Raw genomic sequence first — 19,458 nt, forward strand, 5'->3', positions numbered from 1 at the left:
CTGGTCAGACTAGTGACTGAAATATTAAGCACACGGATAGCTTTTGAGTATCAACACTTGAACAGCCACCTTCATTCCTGACTGTTTTTATACAAAGCGATCTTTGCGATATTTTATACAGGTAACGTGTCGAGTAGGGCCTTTTGGTGACCGAGCTCCATGGAGCCTTTTATTTTTTGAAAAAGTCGAAATTCAAACTTTTTGGTTTCAAACAAATCTGATAAAACAAAGTGCAAGTATAGCAGGATGATATGTATATAAAGGACAGGCCCAGTGCCTAGAAGCTCCCACGCAAGGTGGGGGTCTGGGGAGGGATTTTAGGAACTAAAAAAAATAGTATGAAATATCTTGAAATGCAGCATGTACAAAAAAGATAAATTTTTGGACTTTGAGGATGAATAGTATCATGTGTTAAAAAGCCCCATATTTATTTATTTATTGCACAACTCTTATTTGAACGTATTTTGTTCTGAAAATTTACACACATGCACATTATGCCTTCATGTATATCTGCATTTTTTCCAGAAATTTTTGAAATGTAAAAATACAAATTCTAATGAAGTTTGAATTTTGCAAAAAGAGGCCTCTATGGAGCTCAGCCTCCAAAAGCAATTTTCGTAATGTGTCAGCCTATACTGTGTCATGCACCCAATTGTATAGCAATCTCTTCTAAAAATATCCTCGCAGATGTTATCACGCTGAGATCAGGGGTGAAACACTACAACAACAAAAATAAACGCTGTGGAATGTCTGATTTACAAACAAATTGGCGGCTAATCTTCAGGTAAATAAAAACGTGCATCTCCACAGCACGCGGATGAAATCCCCAAATCCCAAAGAAATCCTTGTCCCTCCTCCGTGTTCAAATCAGTCAACGTGCTTGTCTTGCTTACACAGGATGATACACCTTGAGTCTGTCCGTCCATGGTGCCCTTTTTCTTACAAGTGCCTTTCTCTTACAAGTAAACACAAAACCATTGCTAGAAGAGCAGACAAGAACACTACCACCTGATTACTTTTATCCAATGTAAAGGTCCCTTCATCTTAGTGTTTTTCTTTCAGAGTCCTTCCTTTTTCAAGTACTCCCTCCGTCCCATAATATAAGAGCGCTTTTGACGGTATACCAATCACAGAAACACTCTTATGTTATGGGACAGAGTGAGGGAGCAGTATATTATACAGACAAAAAAAATGAATAGAGAACATACTCAAAGATAATGACTACTCCCTCCGTTCCTAAATATTTGTTTTTTTAGAGATTTCAAAGGACTACCACATATGGATGTATATAGACATATTTTAGAATGTAGATTCACTCATGTTGCTCCGTATGCAGTCACTTGTTGAAATCCCTAAAAAGACAAATATTTAGGAACGGAGGGAGTACTAGGCAAGGCAACACACGGTACATCCTTATTTTCTTTCTTAAAGAATATCATCTCTAACTTTTTGAGCCATACATTTTACAATAGTGTTCGATTCATCTAATGTATTGTTTCCTTCAAGAGCATATATTTCGATACAGCTAAAGCTAAAGATTGATTTCATCGTCCCTCTATCTCAGTAAGAGTAAAACTGTTCACGGATGCCTGGATATCAGTTCTAATTTGATTCATTGCAGCACTCCGTCTCGCGAAGTAGGCGGGGAGATTGGGGGATGTAAGTGGCGTGTTCTCATTCTCTAGGACAAACACAACAGATGACATGAGCGGCCTATCATCGGGGTTCTCCTGGACACACAAGAGTGCTACATGGATGCAAAGCAGAATTTCATCTGGTGAAGTATCTAGGATAGATGAGTCCGGCAGCTCATTGGTCCTATCTTCCTTCCACATATTCCATGACTGAAACAACCAAAAACATCATATCAGTATTAATTTTCAGTATCCAACAAAAAATGCTTGTATTTGATCCACTTTTGGTAACGGAATTTGACTGAATTCATGTGTACTTACATATACTGTGAGGCTAGGGAACCCCATGGTTTCACTAATGGAGTTTCTCCTTATACCAGTTACAACCTCCAGTAGTAACATGCCGAAACTGTAGACGTCAGACTTGGTAGAGAAGACACCTTCCATTGCATACTCAGGAGCCATGTAGCCACTGTTTGATCATTTTAATTACAAGAGGTGTCTAATGGGAGATAAATTTACTGAAAAAACAATATGGGTTTTTAAATGGATACTCACTATGTTCCAACAACGTGTTGGGTATTCGCATTTTCCAAGTTATCACCAAAGATCCTCGCCATACCAAAATCTGCTATCTTGGGTTTAAAATCTGCATCTAACAAAACATTTGCAGCTTTGAGGCCTCTATGAATTATGGTGAGCCTTGAGTCTTCGTGAAGATACCGAAGTCCCTTTGCAATCCCTTTGATTATACGAAACTGTGTCGCCCAATCCAACAGCAATTTTCTCGACTCACCTAAAAACATAAACAAATGTAAGAAACTAATTCAAGTTGTCATAGAAATCATGGTTTGTTATTAGAATACACACCAAAAATGGTAGCATCTAAGCTCTTATTTGGCAGATACTCGTATATCATGAGCTTTTCATCTCCCTCGCTGCAGCATCCAAGAAGTCGAACCAAGTTTCTATGTTGCAATTTGGCAATTAGAACTACTTCATTCCTAAATTCTTTTGTTCCTTGTTGAGAATCTCTACTTAGCCTCTTGATTGCAACTTCTTGACCACCTAACATTCCCTACAGAAATATAATGAAAATTTAGATTTGAGTATTTGACTCTGCAATATGAAAAAATTAGCCCTCTTTGTTAGAATTAATACTAGGAAATAACATATTTAATGAATTACCTTGTATACTTTACCAAAGCCTCCCCGTCCAATCAGGCACGTTTCAGAGAAATTGTGGGTTGTAAGGACAATTTCTTCTAATCTTACAAATGGAAATTCTTGGTGATGGGGAAGGTTTTCTTTTTCAAATTCATCGGAGATACTTATATCCTCCAATCTTATCTTCTTTCGCTTCGTCCCTTTCTTGTTCTTGCCTGCTCCCATAATGTTAAACGTCACTTGCTGTGACGCCCCCGATTTAATCGTACACTAATCATGCACGCAAATGTGTACGATCAAGATCAGGGACTCACGGGAAGATATCACAACACAACTCTACAAATAAAATAAGTCATACAAGCATCATAACACAAGCCAGGGGCCTCGAGGGCTCGAATACAAGTGCTCGATCATAGACGAGTCAGCGGAAGCAACAATATCTGAGTACAGACATAAGTTAAACAAGTTTGCCTTAAGAAGGCTAGCACAAACTGGGATACAGATCGAAAGAGGCGCAGGCCTCCTGCCTGGGATCCTCCTAAACTACTCCAGGTCGTCGTCAGCGGGCTGCACGTAGTAGTAGGCACCTCCGGTGTAGTAGGGGTCGTCGTCGACGGTGGCGTCTGGCTTCTGGACTCCAGCATCTGGTTGCGGCAACCAGAAGGAAAGGAAAGGGGAAAAAGGGGGAAGAAAGCAACCGTGAGTACTCATCCAAAGTACTCGCAAGCAAGGAACTACACTACATATGCATGGGTATATGTGTAAGGAGGCCAAATCAGTGGACTGAACTGCAGAATGCCAGAATAAGAGGGGGATAACTAATCCTGTCGAAGACTACGCTTCTGGTCACCTTCGTCTTGCATCAAGTAAAAGAGAGTAGATTGAAGTCCTCCAAGTAGCATCTCCAAGTAACATCGCATAGCATAATCCTACCCGGCGATCCTCTCCTCGTCGCCCTGCGGAAAAGCGATCACCGGGTTGTCTGTGGAACTTGGAAGGGTGTGTTTTATTAAGTATCCGGTTCTAGTTGTCATAAGGTCAAGGTATAACTCCAAGTCGTCCTGTTACCGAAGATCACGGCTATTCGAATAGATTAACTTCCCTGCAGGGGTGCACCACATAGCCCAACACGCTCGATCCCATTTGGCCGGACACACTTTCCTGGGTCATGCCCGGCCTCGGAAGATCAACACGTCGCAGCCCCACCTAGGCAAAACAGAGAGGCCAGCACGCCGGTCTAAACCTAAGCGCACCGGGGTCTGGGCCCATCGCCCATAGCACACCTGCACGTTGCGAGGGCGGCCGGAAGCAGAACTAGCCCCCTTAATACAAGAGCAGGCTTACGTTCCAATCCGGCGCGCGCCGCTCCGTCGCTGACGTCTGAAGTGCTTCGGCTGATACCACGACGTCGGGATACCCATAACTACTCCCACGTAGATGGTTAGTGCGTATAGGCTCGTAGCCAGACTCAGATCAAATACCAAGATCTCGTTAAGCGTGTTAAGTATCCGCGAACGCCGAACAGGGCCAGGCCCACCTGTCTCCTAGGTGGTCTCAACCTGCCCTGTCGCTCCGCCACAAAGTAACAGTCGAGGGCCGTCGGGAACTCAGGCCCACCTCTACCTGGATGGAGCCACCTGTCCTTTCAGCCCCCTCGTCAAAATCACTTGCGGGTACTCAATGAGCTGACCCGACTTTAGTCACCATCTGTATAGTATGTATGTAAGTATAGTATATACCCGTGATCACCTCCCAAGTGATCACGGCCCGATAGTATAGCAAGGCAGACTGACAAGAATGTAGGGCCAATGATGATAAACTAGCATCCTATACTAAGCATTTAGGATTGCAGGTAAGGTATCAACAGGTGTAGCAACAATGTCAGGCTATGCATCAGAATAGGATCAACAGAAAGCAGTAACATGCTACACTACTCTAATGCAAGCAGTATAGAGAAGAATAGGCGATATCTGGTGATCAAGGGGGGGCTTGCCTGGTTGCTCTGGCAAGAGAGAGGGGTCGTCAACTCCGTAGTCGAACTCGGTGGCATCAGCGTCGGTCTCGTAGTCTACCGGAGAGAAGAGGGGGAAGAAATAATGAATACAGAGCAAACAAAGCATCACAAAATATAACAAGTCAATACGCGGTGTTCGGTGTGCCCAAACGCGGTAGTAGGTGATACCGGTGAAGGGGGAAAACATCCGGGAAAGTATTCCCGGCGTTTAGGGTTTTCGGGCAGAGGAGCCGGAGGGGAAAAGTTGCAGGTTCAATAGGTTAGGGGTGTGTGGCTGACAAACGGACTGCGTATCCGGATTCGTCTCGTCGTTCTGAGCAACTTTCATGTTGAAAATATTTTAATCCGGATTATGGATTAAAAGATATGATTTTTAAAAGATTTTATTAATTTCTGGAATTTAATTAATTATTTAATTAATTCGAAAATGCATTTATGACATCAGCATGATGTCATACTGACATCAGCAGTCAACAGGGTTGACTGAGTCAAACCTGACAGGTGGGTCCCGCATGTCATTCTCTAATATCTAATTAACCTAATCAGAGTTAATTAACATTAGTTAATTAGGTTAATTAGTGATTAGTGCTAATTAATCAGAATTAATTAATTAATTAATTAATTAATTAATTAATTAATTAATTAATTAGTTAATTAGTTTTATTTAATTTTTCATTTTCTTTTTATTTTTAAACCGTTCTGTGGGGGTGGGGCCCCCATGTCATCGGCCCAGAGGGCCAAACGGGCATGCGGGCGTGGGGGGGTTTGCGGGGCGGTGCCCGTTTCGGGCGCAACCCCGAAGGACGCGGCGCGGGCGCCCGCGCCCGAAGCCAACGGGGGTCGGGGCGGCCGAGGCCACGACGGTGGCCGGAGGGGCCGCAGCCACGGCGAGGGTGGCCGGGCGGCAAGCGGCGCCGGCGAGGGGGAGGCCGGGGTGGATCCGCGGCGTCGAGCGCCCGCGCGTGGGGCGAGGAGGGGAGGAGGGGACCCCGGGCGGTGGAGAGTATGAGGAGGGGGGGTCCGGGCGGCGGGTGGGGCGGCGGGGGCCGCCGGCGAGGTGGGGCGCGGCGGGGGTCCTCGCCCCGATCTGGATCGGGCGAGGGAGAGGGAAAAGGGGATCGGGGGAAGGGGGCGCGTGGGAGGGGTGAGTGGGGGGGGGCAGCTAGGGTTCGGCCGCGGGGGGGGGGGAGGGGGTAAGTGGGGGCGCCGGTTGGGCCGGCCCAGGGGGGGAGTTGGGCCAGGCCAGGGGCCAGGTGGGGTGGGGCTTCGAGGGGCTGGCTGGGCCGGGGGAAGGGCTGGCCCAGATGGGCCAGGGGAGGTTCCCTCCCTCTTTTCTTCTTCCTTTCTTTTCTTTTATTATTTTTCTTTTTCTGCTTTCTGTTTTAGTTTAATTAAAATGCCAAAACATTTTACAAAAATTTGTGCACCCCCCCATAATTAGGTTTGCTATTTTAGACAACCCCCGAACAATTTAGTTTTCGTTTCTGAAAACTTTTATTGTTTGTTTTCGTTTTAAATTTGAAATTCGAACTAGGTTCCGAACTAACGCGAGTTTATCCACAGTAACCGAGGTGACGTGGCACCATTAGCGGGGAATCACTGTAGCTTAATTATCCGGGCGTCACACTTGCCCTCTAAGAGCACATCAAAAAAATAAGAAATAATAAAGTTATATGTTACCCCTACAACTATTGATGTCTGTACACTATCCCTAATTTATGAACTCATGGAACTAGAGGAATAACCCACGAGGCACATCTATCCCTTGGGATATATAACAAAGTTCACATGTTAGAAAAAACACGCATAGTCTCCCCAATCCCCCCCCAACCACCCCACCAACTCACACACACAACCACCCACCCACTCCCCTGGAAAAACAGACACAACCCTTGAGTCCATAGCAGCGCGACTAATGTTGCTCTGTTTTCTGACACCCACGATAACCAGTATCTCTATTGTTGTGATTGCATGAATATGGAAAGTGGCACAAAGGAAATGTGGTTTCCCTAACATGCAGGTTCCATCTTATCCACTACCGGATTACATGTTATCGTTACATCACCACAAATGGTAGCTAACCCGTGCTCTAAATTGTATAAAAAATTATTTGACCTAGTTTATCCATTCAGGTAATTTAGACGATTTTGTGATCTAACGGTATATTGCGGTAGTAGATGATGTAGTCTGTGAAATATACTCCCTCATAATGTGGTCAATATAGTCTTCTACCACTAGTGCAGAACCGGGCGATATCACCGGTTCGTAAGGCCCTTTAGTGCCGGTTCCATAACCGGCACTAAAGTGTGGGCACTAAAGCTCCCCCCCTTTAGTACCGGTTCAGCACGAACCGATGCTAAAGGGAAACCACGTGGCACGAGCCAGCTCCAGGGGCCTGGAGCCCTTTAGTACCGGTTGGTAAGACCAACCGGTACTATAAGGTTTGGGGGGTTTTTAGTTTTATAATTTCTTTTTCATTTAATTTTGTGTTTCCATTTTAATTCTTTTTCGTTTGCTGGTATTTTACGATACTACACATTATACACGTTATGCATATATATATATATATATATATATAAAATTTCTAGTAAAACTAATCATCGAGTTCAACATGATTGTCATGATATTATAAGCGTTCATATATAACATCACAAAAGCAAATCACTTAAGTTCAGAACGAAGAACACGGACATGAAATGACAAGTACTAATTAAGAGCAGCATGAAGAACTAGCTAAATCACTCCTGCTAGCTACTCTCTCTCGTAAAATAGCATAAAACATGTATAGCTCTCCTGATTGATCATACTGGAGCATGCCGATGAACCTGTCTCCTAATTGTGGGTTGCGCTTCTCATTGCTGCCCCTTAGTACTTCTCTGCGATCATTAACAATTTTCCTTCAATCTTTCACTATTAAGCATTCATCGCTTTTAGAAATCTTGAATGCATTAATGTGCAATGCAGGATATCTTGGTCGTAAGCTAACAATTGACATCTGACCTTTAGTCTCGATCCCCTGAGGCACAACTGTCATCGAGAGTCCCTGTTGAAGAACATCGTATAGTACTTAATTAATATACTTAGCAATGAAAAGTTTAGCAAAAAAATATGTATGCAAAATATGCACTGAGGACAAATAGTAAATATCTTACCATCATTCCTAAATAGATGTGACCGTAGTTCAATACCATCACTATTGGTCGCACGTTTTGAGTACTAACATTTCTAAGTGCAGGAAGAAAATTTGTCTTCACAGTATGAAGATCCTCAAGCCATGAAACATAATGACTTATCTCCTCGCAGTTTAGTTCAGCGCCGGGACAGTAGTAGGTCCTGTCTACCAAGCGCCGGATATGTTTGGTTGAATGGAGATAAGCTATCAATAGAAATTAGTTGTCAGTTATTTTTGAATAAGCAATATCAAAGACAAAAATATAGTTGAGAAGAACTCACATAATGGTAGAACTGGAGGCATCTGCACATCGACCCATATGTCTCTATTACCTTCAATATCATCTTCCGGACGAATATCAAAGGTGATAATCATACCAGGCTCAAATGCATAAGTCTTGCATAGTGTTTGCCAAGTTTTGCATTCAAAATAGGTGTACGTGTATGCATTGTATACTTTGACGTTGAAAGTATAACCATCATGCTCAGTTTTCAGGTAAGCTCTCTTTACCTCCATAGTTTCCATATCTTTGAAATCTATCTTATCCAAGACAAAAATTCTTGCATGGTAGGGGATGCGCTAGTAGAATAGTGAAAATTAAAAATTATAAGTCAGGCAAATGAAGCATATATAAGTCATGCTTAATTACGAAAACAGACTTGTCGTTGTGATTTACTGTATCGAATTCGAAAGTCTCATCCAGCTAGATGCTGAATCGCCTACCATCAACAAAGAAATTTCTGTCGCATTGGCCGCGCTGGTCTTCACAGTATTCGCACATAATGAAATTTTTTCCGTCGTCAGACGACATTTCCTATGTTCATATTAGGCGAAACATTAAACACTTACTAATTCAATTAATTCAACTACTTCTATTAATTCAACTAAGCATTTACTAAAAATAAACTAGTTATATTAATTCAATTAGTTCAACTAAGCATTTACTAAAAATAAACTAGTTCTATATATTAATTCAACTAGTTCAACTAAACATTTACTAAAAATAAACTAGTTATATTAATTCAACTAGTTCAAAGTAAGCATTTACTAAAAATAAACTAGTTCTATATATTAATTCAACTAGTTCAACTAAGCATTTATTAAAAATAAACTAGTTATATTAATTCAACTAGTTCAACTAAGCATTTACTAAAAATAAACTAGTTCTATATATTAATTCAACTAGTTCAACTAAACATTTACTAAAAATAAACTAACTAGTTTTATATATTAATTTAACTAGTTCAACTAAGCATTATATTTACTAAAAATAAACTAGTTATATATATTAATTCAACTAGTTCAACTAAGCATTTACTAAAAATAAACTAGTTATATTGATTCAATTAGTTCAACTAATTAAACATTTACTAAAAATAAACTAGTTCGTTCTATATATTAATTGAACTAGTTCAACTAAACATTAACATATTTCTAATTCATCGATGATAACATTTCTAACATTCTAAAAATAAACTAGATAGTTCTAATTCATCTAAACATTATAGAAAACAGAAAATAAGTAAAAATGTGTGTGTGTGTGTGTAGTACGTGTGTGTGTGTGTGTTTGTGTGTGTCTGTGTGTGTGTGTAGTGTGTGTGTGTGTGTGTGTGTGTGTGTGTGTGTGTGTGTGTGTGTGTGTATGCGTGTGTATGGAGTGGGCCGGGCGCGTACGGGTGGCGGGGGCAGCGACGACGGGCGGCGGGGGCCGGGGACGGCGACGAGACGGGCCGGCGGCGGCCGGGGATGGCGACGAGACGGGCGCGGCGGGGGCGGCGACGACGATGGGCGGCTGGGGCGGCGACGACTACGGGCGGCGGGGGCGCGCGGCGACGACGATGACGGGCGGCGGGGGCGGCGAGGGCGACGGCACGGCGGCGCGTCGTCGTCGACGTCGTCGTCGAGATCGAGACTCTCTGCGCGAGAAGTGGAACGAAGCGACGACGAGATAACTGATTTTTCGTAAGTGTCATATATATAGGGGGAGCCTTTAGTACCGGTTGGAGCCACCAACCGGTACTAAAGGCCAATTTTGGCCAGCCCAAGCGGCGGGAAACTGGGCCTTTAGTACCGGTTGGTGGCTCCAACCGGTACTAAAGAGAAACACATTAGTACCGGTTGGAGCCACCAACCGGTACTAATGGTGGCTTTTTTGCTTTTTTTTCTGTTCAGTTATAGTTTTTCTTCTTTTCTGCTATTTTTCTTATTTCTTATTTCTTCTTCCTCTTCTTCTCCTTCTTCTTCCTCTTCTTCTTCTTCCTCTTCTTCTTCTTCTTCTTCTTCTTCTTCTTCTTCTTCTTCCTCTTCTCCTTCTTCTTCCTCTTCTTCTTCTTCCTCCTTCTTCTTCCTCTTCTTCTTCTTCTTCTTCTTCTTCTTCTTCTTATGTCTGCGTAGTTTTTTGTATAGTTTTTTCTTTTTTGTTATATTTATTTTCTTCTATTTATTTGTGAGTAGTTTTTCATCTAGTTTGCTAAAATTCAACATTTTCAGAGTTTATTTTGTAGTGATTTTCAATTTCATGGTCATTTTGTAAACGATTGAAAAATAGCAAATATAATTTTTTTTCTTTTCTGCTTTATTTTTTCTTCTATTTATTTCTGAGTAGTTTTTTATTTTCTGCTATATTTATTTTCTTCTATTTATTTCTGAGTAGTTTTTTATTTTATTTTTTTCTTTTCAGCTATAGTTTTTCTTCTTTTCTGCTATTTTTTCTTTTCTGCTATTTTTTCTTTTCTGCAAAACTTGATGGTCAAATTCTGGAGTTATAACTTAAAAAAAGAAATGTCGACGTGCAATTAGTTTTAGCCATAACAGAAGAAGTCCGGAGTTGTAATAAGTTATTAAAAATAAAAAAGAGGTGCAATGCTCGTTAATTTGCTTCAAGCCTTTCGCAATAGTGTAAACTGCACTGCGCATAGCTCCATGCAGTCTACCGTATTCCTAAAGGCTTGAAGTTAAGCAACGTGAGCATTGAGCCTCTTCTTCATCGTCTCTGCACTCAGGACTTATAAACTGCTCTTAGTCCCTCTCACTTCGCGAGGTGGGACTAAAAAACAGCTTGCCATAACCTCATTAGTACCGGTTCGTGGTATGAACCGGCACTAAATGGTGATGGTGGGGCCATAGCCTGACCGCAGGCTGACACAGCCTCTTTAGTACCGGTTCGTGGCATGAACCGGTACTAAAGGTTCGCCACGAACCGGTGCTATTGATCGCCGCCACGAACCGGCACTAGTGTACATATTAGTGCTGGCTGAAATTCCAATCGGCACTATTGTGCTTCACATTTGACCCTTTTTCTACTAGTGTACTAACTAGAGTTAACTAAACGTACCTTTGAATTTTAACCATGCAAGGGAGATGCATATGAGTATCAGAACACCAGAGCCTACGACTGGCAGCACAATCCTCACTGTGTTGCCCTTTGTTCTTTTACCTGTGCAACAAATAGATATACAAGAAAAAGTGGTTTTATTATTTCTCAGTTGAATAAGAAATTAAATATTTCTAAATAATCACTAACAACGATGAAGCTAACATCATATTTGTGCAACTAAAAGGGGGACGAGAAAATCTTGATCCAGCAGCTATTATATATATTGACCGAGAAATAACTATTTCTAGCGAGCGATGCTCACAAATGAATGATAGAACTAGAAACATGTTATGAAAAACAAAACAAGTTGTAAAAAGAGAGAAATGACAGACCAATATGATGAAGAGGAAGAAATTGAGATCTAATACCTTTTGTTGCATCCATGCCTGCACGTCGAAGATAGAGTGTCGCGCCACTGAGCTCCCCCACCTTTCCCGTGTCTATTAACTCCCCAGACCACACAAAGCACCTCGTCACGTGTCCTCCAAACCTGCTGCTGCTCAGGTTGGCGAACGCGTATGCCACACAGGAGCAATTGCGGTTACACTCAGCCGCGCACTCCTCATACTTACTCCTACCTCCACCTAGAAACAAAAACCTGTCAGGCAACTTCATATCCGGCAAGGCCACGAAGCCGTCACTGCACCCTTGTGGTGTCTCCTTCCTTCGGCACCCCGCCGAGAATCTGCCGCTGGTCCACTCCTCCGTGCTACTCGGCTCAAAGCCATCTACGCACTTGCATGTTGGCATGGTGGGTATCGTGACCGTCTCGTCGCAGTATCCATAGGGGCCACAGTAACTGTAACGGTTGCATTCAACGGTTGGAAACTTCCAGACGACAACCCATACTGATGACCTACTGCTCCAGCTTTGGATCTGAAACTCACCATAGTAGGTTAGCACAAACCTGGTGCGCGGGGCGCCGTCCGAGAGGCTATAAGTAACGTATCCCTCATCGTCATTGTCGACATAGGCTAGGTAGATGATATGATCGCTGATATTTGTGTCCCCAATTAGTTGTTGTTTGCCTAGATATCCTGTCCAAGGAGCGGCACGAGATACCGAGTGCTCGCCGTCCCACAGGAATACTTGGAGCGACATGTTCGTGCCGCTGCCATAGGAGAAGCGCCCCTGCGAGGGGAAGCAGGGGCCTTTCCATGATACCAGGCGCTTGGTGGTGGTACGCGTCCTCTAGTTTATGCCGAGTTTCATGCTGGGAAGGAAGGTGTCTGTGCGGTGGTCGAAGCTCTGCCACAGCATGGTGCCGTTTGACGATCGGATGATGAGGTTACCTGTGTTTAGAAGCACCGCCGTCGGGGTAGACCAGACCAAACCAGTGGTCACGTTTGCAGTTGTCCAAACGACACGGCTTCCGCCACCACCATCAGAGAGAACCAGATTAGAGCTGTTGGTGAGGGAGAGCTTCGGTGTTGAGGAAGTTGTATTGGTGGCCGGGGTATTTCGGTTGGCGACCCACACAACGGTGAGCTCAGGGATGTTGTTGTACCATACGCCTAGGTACAGGCTGGCCGGAGAAGAATTGGAGGGGTTGAAGAAGCCCAAGGCAAATCCACCATCATCGGAGACGATGGTGTCACCAGGGGACAGCGCCCTGCCAGGGACAAGCCGGTCTTGGGAAGCACTCAATGGTAGGAAGAGAAGGACCATGACCATGGTGCAGCCGGTGAGAGCCGGCCAATCCATCGACTGATCAGGCTTAGATCTTAGTACTAGTTAAGGTCCAACTAACTAGTTACGATAACTGGGAGTAATTAAGTACTTCCCGTAAAAGAAACCAAAAACTAGGAGTAAGTACATAATTGTACTGATCCTTGGTCCAGAAGCAAGCGATGCTTTGACGAATGCAGCATCCACGAATGTTCGACCGCGGAAGCAGATGATTGTATACTGCAATGTTGTTGGAATTCTAGTAGCTGAGACTTGACAAATGAGCTGTCCACGTTGGAGTTGGGATGCCACCGTCATTGCTTACTTGTCAGACTAGTGACTGAAACATTAAGCTATATAGAGTGATAGCTTTTGTGTATCAACACTTTATTCTGGTCGGACTGCTTCTTATGCAAATGCAGCACTGACTGCTTCTTATGCAAACATTAAGGCGAAGTGTCAGCCTTACTCTGTCAAGCGCCTAATTATATAGCAATCTCTTTTCAAAAATCCGTGCAAGTTCACCCTTCTTTTTTTTGAACAAGACACCAAGATCAACTGTCAATCTGTTTGTTAATCAGACATGCCAGTGTCCATTTGTTGACATGTGGAATCCATCTTATCCACTACTAGAACGGCATTAATTTCTTGACAAATTGCTGACCGGATCCAGCACGCACGTCAGGTTGATAATGAAAGCGGATGACTGGAAAATGCAAAGCTCTGAATTCTGAAAGAGTCTTGGAGTTGACATTTCAGCTGTCCACGTACGGTACTTAACAGCTTACAATGGCAATGTCGCTGGTGTAAACTCAGCTGGGCCCTGGTGTAAACTCAGCTGGTGGCTCCAAACGTACGGTGCTTAACAGCTTACACATGGCATGGATCCAAACAGTGTCTTTTGAAACAATTTTTACTAATTCTTTTCCTTTTTGAACCATGCACGAGAACTGCATGTGATCAATAAGGAGAACTTGAACGCACTTCGTGAGCCGCAATATTATTTTCAACTGTACTTGAAAGTATAGTGTACTTGAAGGAACTGAGTCTAGCTGCCAACCCTGTACACATCACTATCAGCTCAAATTGGATCCCCACATTTAACTTGTATGAGGCTCATTTTGCAAGTACCAAGATGGGGCCTCATTTTCCATTGTGGCTCAAAGGACAGAAGGATATTAGTGAACTTGACATTTCAGATGCAGGCATAGTTGATGTTCTCCCTGATTGGTTTTGGACTGTATTCTCCAATGCTACATATGTAAATATCTCTTGTAATCAAATAAGTGGCCGGCTGCGAGCAACACTGTTATTTATGACTTCTGCGAAACTTGACCTCAACTTAAATGGCTTCACAGGTTTGCTGCTACTGCTACCAGAATCGCTAGTGTTCTTAGATATCTCCAAGACTTCTCTATCAAGACCACTCCCCCAAGACTTTGGAGCTCCAATGCTGAGAGAGCTTGTATTCTTCGCAAATCATATGAATGGAACAATTCCAGTATATGTATGTCAGCTGCAGTATATGAGAGTATCAGATCTTTCAGAAAACCTTCTAGTAGGTCAACTTCCCCGATCTTTCAGAAAATCATATCAATGGAAGCAGGCTGTTGTCGGCTCTGATCTTGCACGACAACAACCTTTCTGGCAAATTCCCTGAATTATTGCAATACAGTCCAATTTTCAAATGTCTCTGGCCAAAATATCCACAAGATGCTGGTGCTTCACTGAAGACTGAAGACTGAAGACTGAAGACTAGCTTGTGCTTTCTCATTTTCCGTTTATCTTTTGCCCTGGATCCATGCTTGTATTTCGCGTTTTCCCGCAGTTCACTTTGTACTCCGGGATTAAGTGCTCTCCTTGACCTTGTATTTGCTGGACTGTTGCTGAAAAGCCGTAGCCGCGTTTCGTCATGAATATATAGCAACATAAAATCCGCAGGGCGGCCTAATAAGATGAACCGGACTACAAACCTGCATTCCTTTACAAGACGGAAAGTTTGCCAAATTGTGAGAGCCATTGGTACGGTAAGCATAGAGATGCATTCTCGCTCAGATCAAGTTATCCTTCCGCAAAGTGTCGAGCCCTCGGTATGCTACAGAAAGCTCTGGCACGAGCCCTCGGCATTACGTCGAACAGCTGCTGAGCAATACCACAAGGCCGGCGCTGCTGGTCACCCATGCGCGAGGCTGATCTCTGTGTCGCTGGATGCTCCGCAAGGACTCCCGCGTCCTCTGGTGATGCCCGGAGGAAGTGGAGGCAGGGGGCGACGGTGCGAGGCGAGGAAGCACGAGTGGAACGGCTACGGAGCTGCCGGAGGAGACAGAGGGCGTGGGTGAGGAGCGAGGCGCTTTTTTTTGTCTCTCCTCCGTTTCTCGAGTCACGGGCCCATTGCAAGTACCAAGATTGGCCCATGAAGCAGATTCCTTCCGGATTCAAGAACGCTCTCGGCCGCTTGATTCAAAAATCGTCCACGGAGTCAAAAACATGTTCACCGGATTCAAGAAAGGTTCTTGAGCTCAAAATGTTCGTGATTTCAAAATAACGTACAATTTTATATCTTGACGAAAAAAATTATGAGTTTTTTTAATAATGATCAACATTTTTTGTATTTGATGAACACATTTTGACTTTGATGAACATTTTTTGAACTTGATGAACAAAATTTGTATTCAAGATACTTTTGAAAAATGGATGAACAAATTTTTAATTTGATGAACATTTCTTTAAATCAATTAATACTTTTTATGAATATTTTTAAAATTTGATGAACAATTTTTGAACTTTTGATGAACATTTTTTAAATCCTGTGAAAAAAATTGAATTCGATGAAGTTTTTTCTACATTGATGAAAATAAATTAAATCGATGAACAAATAAATGTTCGTGAATTTGAAAAAAAAATCACAAAAAAGTGAAAAGGAAAAAACTGGAGAATGGGCGGGCCCATACGAACGCCCGGCGCCAGGTCCCGGCGCACCGTATAGGACCCCCCCCCCCCACCCCCACCCCAACTGCAGGTGCACCTTCACGGTGATTCCCACCTAGCGATGCACCTAGATGAGCCGGCCTGACCAAAGTGCTCTGCTTTACTATTTTACATACTGGCATTTTTGCTGTGTTTTTTTCGGGTTTTTTGTGCCTTTTCTTTTCCCTTTTAACTTTTTCTTACATTTCATTTTCCCTTTATTCTTCTTTATTCTGAAATCACATATACTTTTACGGAATCATGAATATTTTACAGAATCTGAGAACATTTTTCACATTTGTGAACAATTTCCCAAATCCAAGAAAAAATTTCAAATTCAAAAATATATTTTGAACTCCGAAAATAATTTTTAAATTTTTCAAACATGTTCTGAAATTGGATAATAATTTATAAATCATTAATACTTTTCAAAATCAGAGAGAAATTTTAAATATGTGAACATTTATTGTATCTAAAGAACATTTTTATATTGGTGAATATTTTGACAAAAAATTAAAATTCGTAGAAATTTTTTGGTATCCAAGAACTATTTTCAAATTAATGAACATTTTGTTCGAAATATGTGACAATATTCAAATGCAAGAACTTTTTTATTGTAGGAACATTTATTAAAATTCATGAATATTTTTTGTAGTTCTTAAAAAAATATTAAATATGCGACCATATTTTGAAATCTAGGAACAGTTTTTAAATTAGTGGAATTATTTTGAAAAAACTTGGAATTTTCTTCAAAATCGCCAACATTTTTGGAAATTCTAGAAAAAAATAAATTTTTAAAATGCCAAAAAAATCAAACCCGTGAACCTTTTTTGGAATTCGAGGACACTTTCCAGATTCATAATATTCTTAAAGTTTTGGATCTCCTTTCAAAGTTCACAATTCATTTTGAAATTAACTATTTTGAAATGTCGAAAACAAATAAAGAAGAAAGTGCAATAATAGAACAAACAAAGACAAAAAAAATGAAATTATAAAACACTTCCTGCCTCGCATATGGGCCGACTCAAAAGCGCGCGGGGGAGCTGGGGTGTTGTTTCCTTGCTATTCAGAGCGTAGGTCATTGAATAGGAGCTCTCATCTGGCATCCCTCGGCCTTTTTTTAACTGATCTGTCGCCTCTTCTCATGACATAAGAGTTGTAACTCAAACGGGGAAAAGAAATGAACTGGGAACTCTCACTATTTTTGTTCCTTATGTCGTATCCATCTCACGCCAATTTTCCCTTAATGATATTAGGGCATCTATAGTTGGTCCCCTCAAACTTGGCTCCTCAAACGTCCGAGGATGGGTTCACGGTTAGTGCCCGCACATGTTGTTTTAAGTCCTCATTTGTGCATGCATATGATTGGTTGGTATGGAGATAGAGAGAGGAAAAGAAATAATAAAGTGTCACATCCCTAGCTTCTGGTGTTGTCTAGTGTTGCATCTTGCTTGCATCATGTTTAAAATTCTGAAATTTGAACTGAGGGAAATTGGAAGCCTCAAAACTTAAATAAAAGAGGGGCAAAGAACCCTGGAAAATGCATTCAATGTTCCAAAATGGCCTTAAATAATGTTGGTTATATTTTGGCAAGGGTTTTGCACCAAACCAAAAATAATGAACATTTTGAGGAATATTTTGAGCACTGAATTTAAATCATTATTGTATTTGAATTTGGAATTATATTCATAATATATGGGATATATTTTCAAATAACTCTGAAATGCTTTATGTGCTGTCGGAAAAGTCCATCTAGCAAATAAAAATATTCAGAGGAGTTTTTGGCATTGTTTGAATTTGTTTAAATTCAAAACAATGCCAAAACAAATTTAAAAAAAATAGAAAACAGAAATATAAAAAAAAAGAGAGAGAGAGCCCACCTGGACTTACCTGGTGCTCACCTCTCAGCCAACCGGCCCAGCTCCTGTGCTGGCAGCCCACCGGTGCGGCCCAGCCCACCAGGCCCCCCCCCCTGTCGTCTTCCCCGCGCCAGTAGGCAGCGCGCGTGGCCGACGGGCACCGACGCTGCCTCGGCCACCTCCTGCTTCCCCGGCCACCTCCTGCTTCCACCGCGACGCCACGGCCCTTCTAGCATCGCCACGCAGCCCCTGGCTCCCTCTCTGTCACCCTCCTCGCTCCTCCCCCCCCTCCTCTGTTTCTTGCACGCAGCCACTGAGCGGAGCTCGTCGCCGCCGTCCACTGCCACCATGGCCACCGGGCCTCCCTCGCTTCCCCGACTAGCCCACAAGCTCCGCCACTCCGTACTCGACCCACCTCACCGAGCCACGCCCCTCCAGGAGCCCCCGAAGCGCCGCCCCGACGTTTTTCCCCTCCTCGGACCCGCCGGTCGCCGTCGCCCGATTCGTCGGCTCCGGACCGTCCCCGGCCTCGTCCCCGCCTCGAATGGATCCGCTGTGAGCCTCCGCTGCTTCTCCTGTGCTCGCCCCCTCCGTTCTCGCCCCCTAGCCCCATCTCCCACCGCGGCCGAGAGCTTCTCGCCGCCGGCCATGGCGCGACCATGGCCACAGCCACCGCAGCTCGTTCCCGAGCCCACCATCGTGATCAGCACGATCGCATGAACCCGTAGACACCCACAACGCCTCCTCCCGTGCTCTGTAACGCCACCCCGAGATTGCCGAGCTCCGGCAGCCGCAAAAGAGCTCGCCGCCGGCAGCTCCGGCCACCCCAGCCTCCGCCACCGCCACCGTTGGATGCGCCACTCCACCCTCTCCCCGTAGCTGCTCCCTGCGCGCCAAAAGAGCCCCTGTAGTTGGTTCCCGACGCGCACCACCGCGTCTGGCCTCGCCGGCGTTATGTCGCCGGTGGGTTTGACCCCGTTGACTACTGACCATGTGGGCCCAGTTTGACCTCCCCTGGCTCAATGACAAGTGGGGCCCGTCCCTGCTAATTCGGGTTAGGATTAGTTTAACTTAATCAACCTCTGTTAGTTAACCCCCTGACACTGACCAGTGGGCCCCAGCGCCACTAATTCTTAATTAGAATTAAAACTAACCCCTGTTAAACCCTCCTGTCACTGACGTGTGGACCCCACACGTCAGGTTTGACCTGGACCCGCCCTGTTGACCTGATGACGTCAGGGTGAGATCATGCTGACGCCATATTCCTTTTCTGGAATTTAGTTTATTTTATAATAATCAGGAAATTCCAGAAAATGCCTAAAACTTCTAAAATTCATAGAAAATTAACCGTAACTCCAAATTAAATAATTTATATATGAAAAATTATCAGAAAAATTCAAGGAATCCATCTGTACCATTTTCATGCATGTTAGAACAACTTATAGCTGCTGTTTAGCACAAATCAATTAAATGGCATTTAAATAATCACATATGGAGTTTGAATTTGAATCTTGGATTCAAACCAACTTCATTTAATCTGGTTTTAGTTGCATTAGCTCAAAACACATTCATTTTGCCATGTCATGATCATGCATCATATT

The 19,458-nt window shown here is 43.3% G+C and overlaps 1 pseudogene; it reads right to left on the reverse strand.

Annotated features, from left to right (window-relative positions):
* Nucleotides 1-1,514: 1,514 nt before the first annotated feature.
* On the reverse strand, nt 1,515-13,067 carry LOC123116816 (G-type lectin S-receptor-like serine/threonine-protein kinase At1g11300; annotated as a pseudogene).
* Nucleotides 13,068-19,458: the final 6,391 nt, after the last annotated feature.

Source organism: Triticum aestivum, chromosome 5B (assembly GCF_018294505.1).
Source record: "Triticum aestivum cultivar Chinese Spring chromosome 5B, IWGSC CS RefSeq v2.1, whole genome shotgun sequence".
Lineage (NCBI taxonomy): Eukaryota > Viridiplantae > Streptophyta > Magnoliopsida > Poales > Poaceae > Triticum > Triticum aestivum.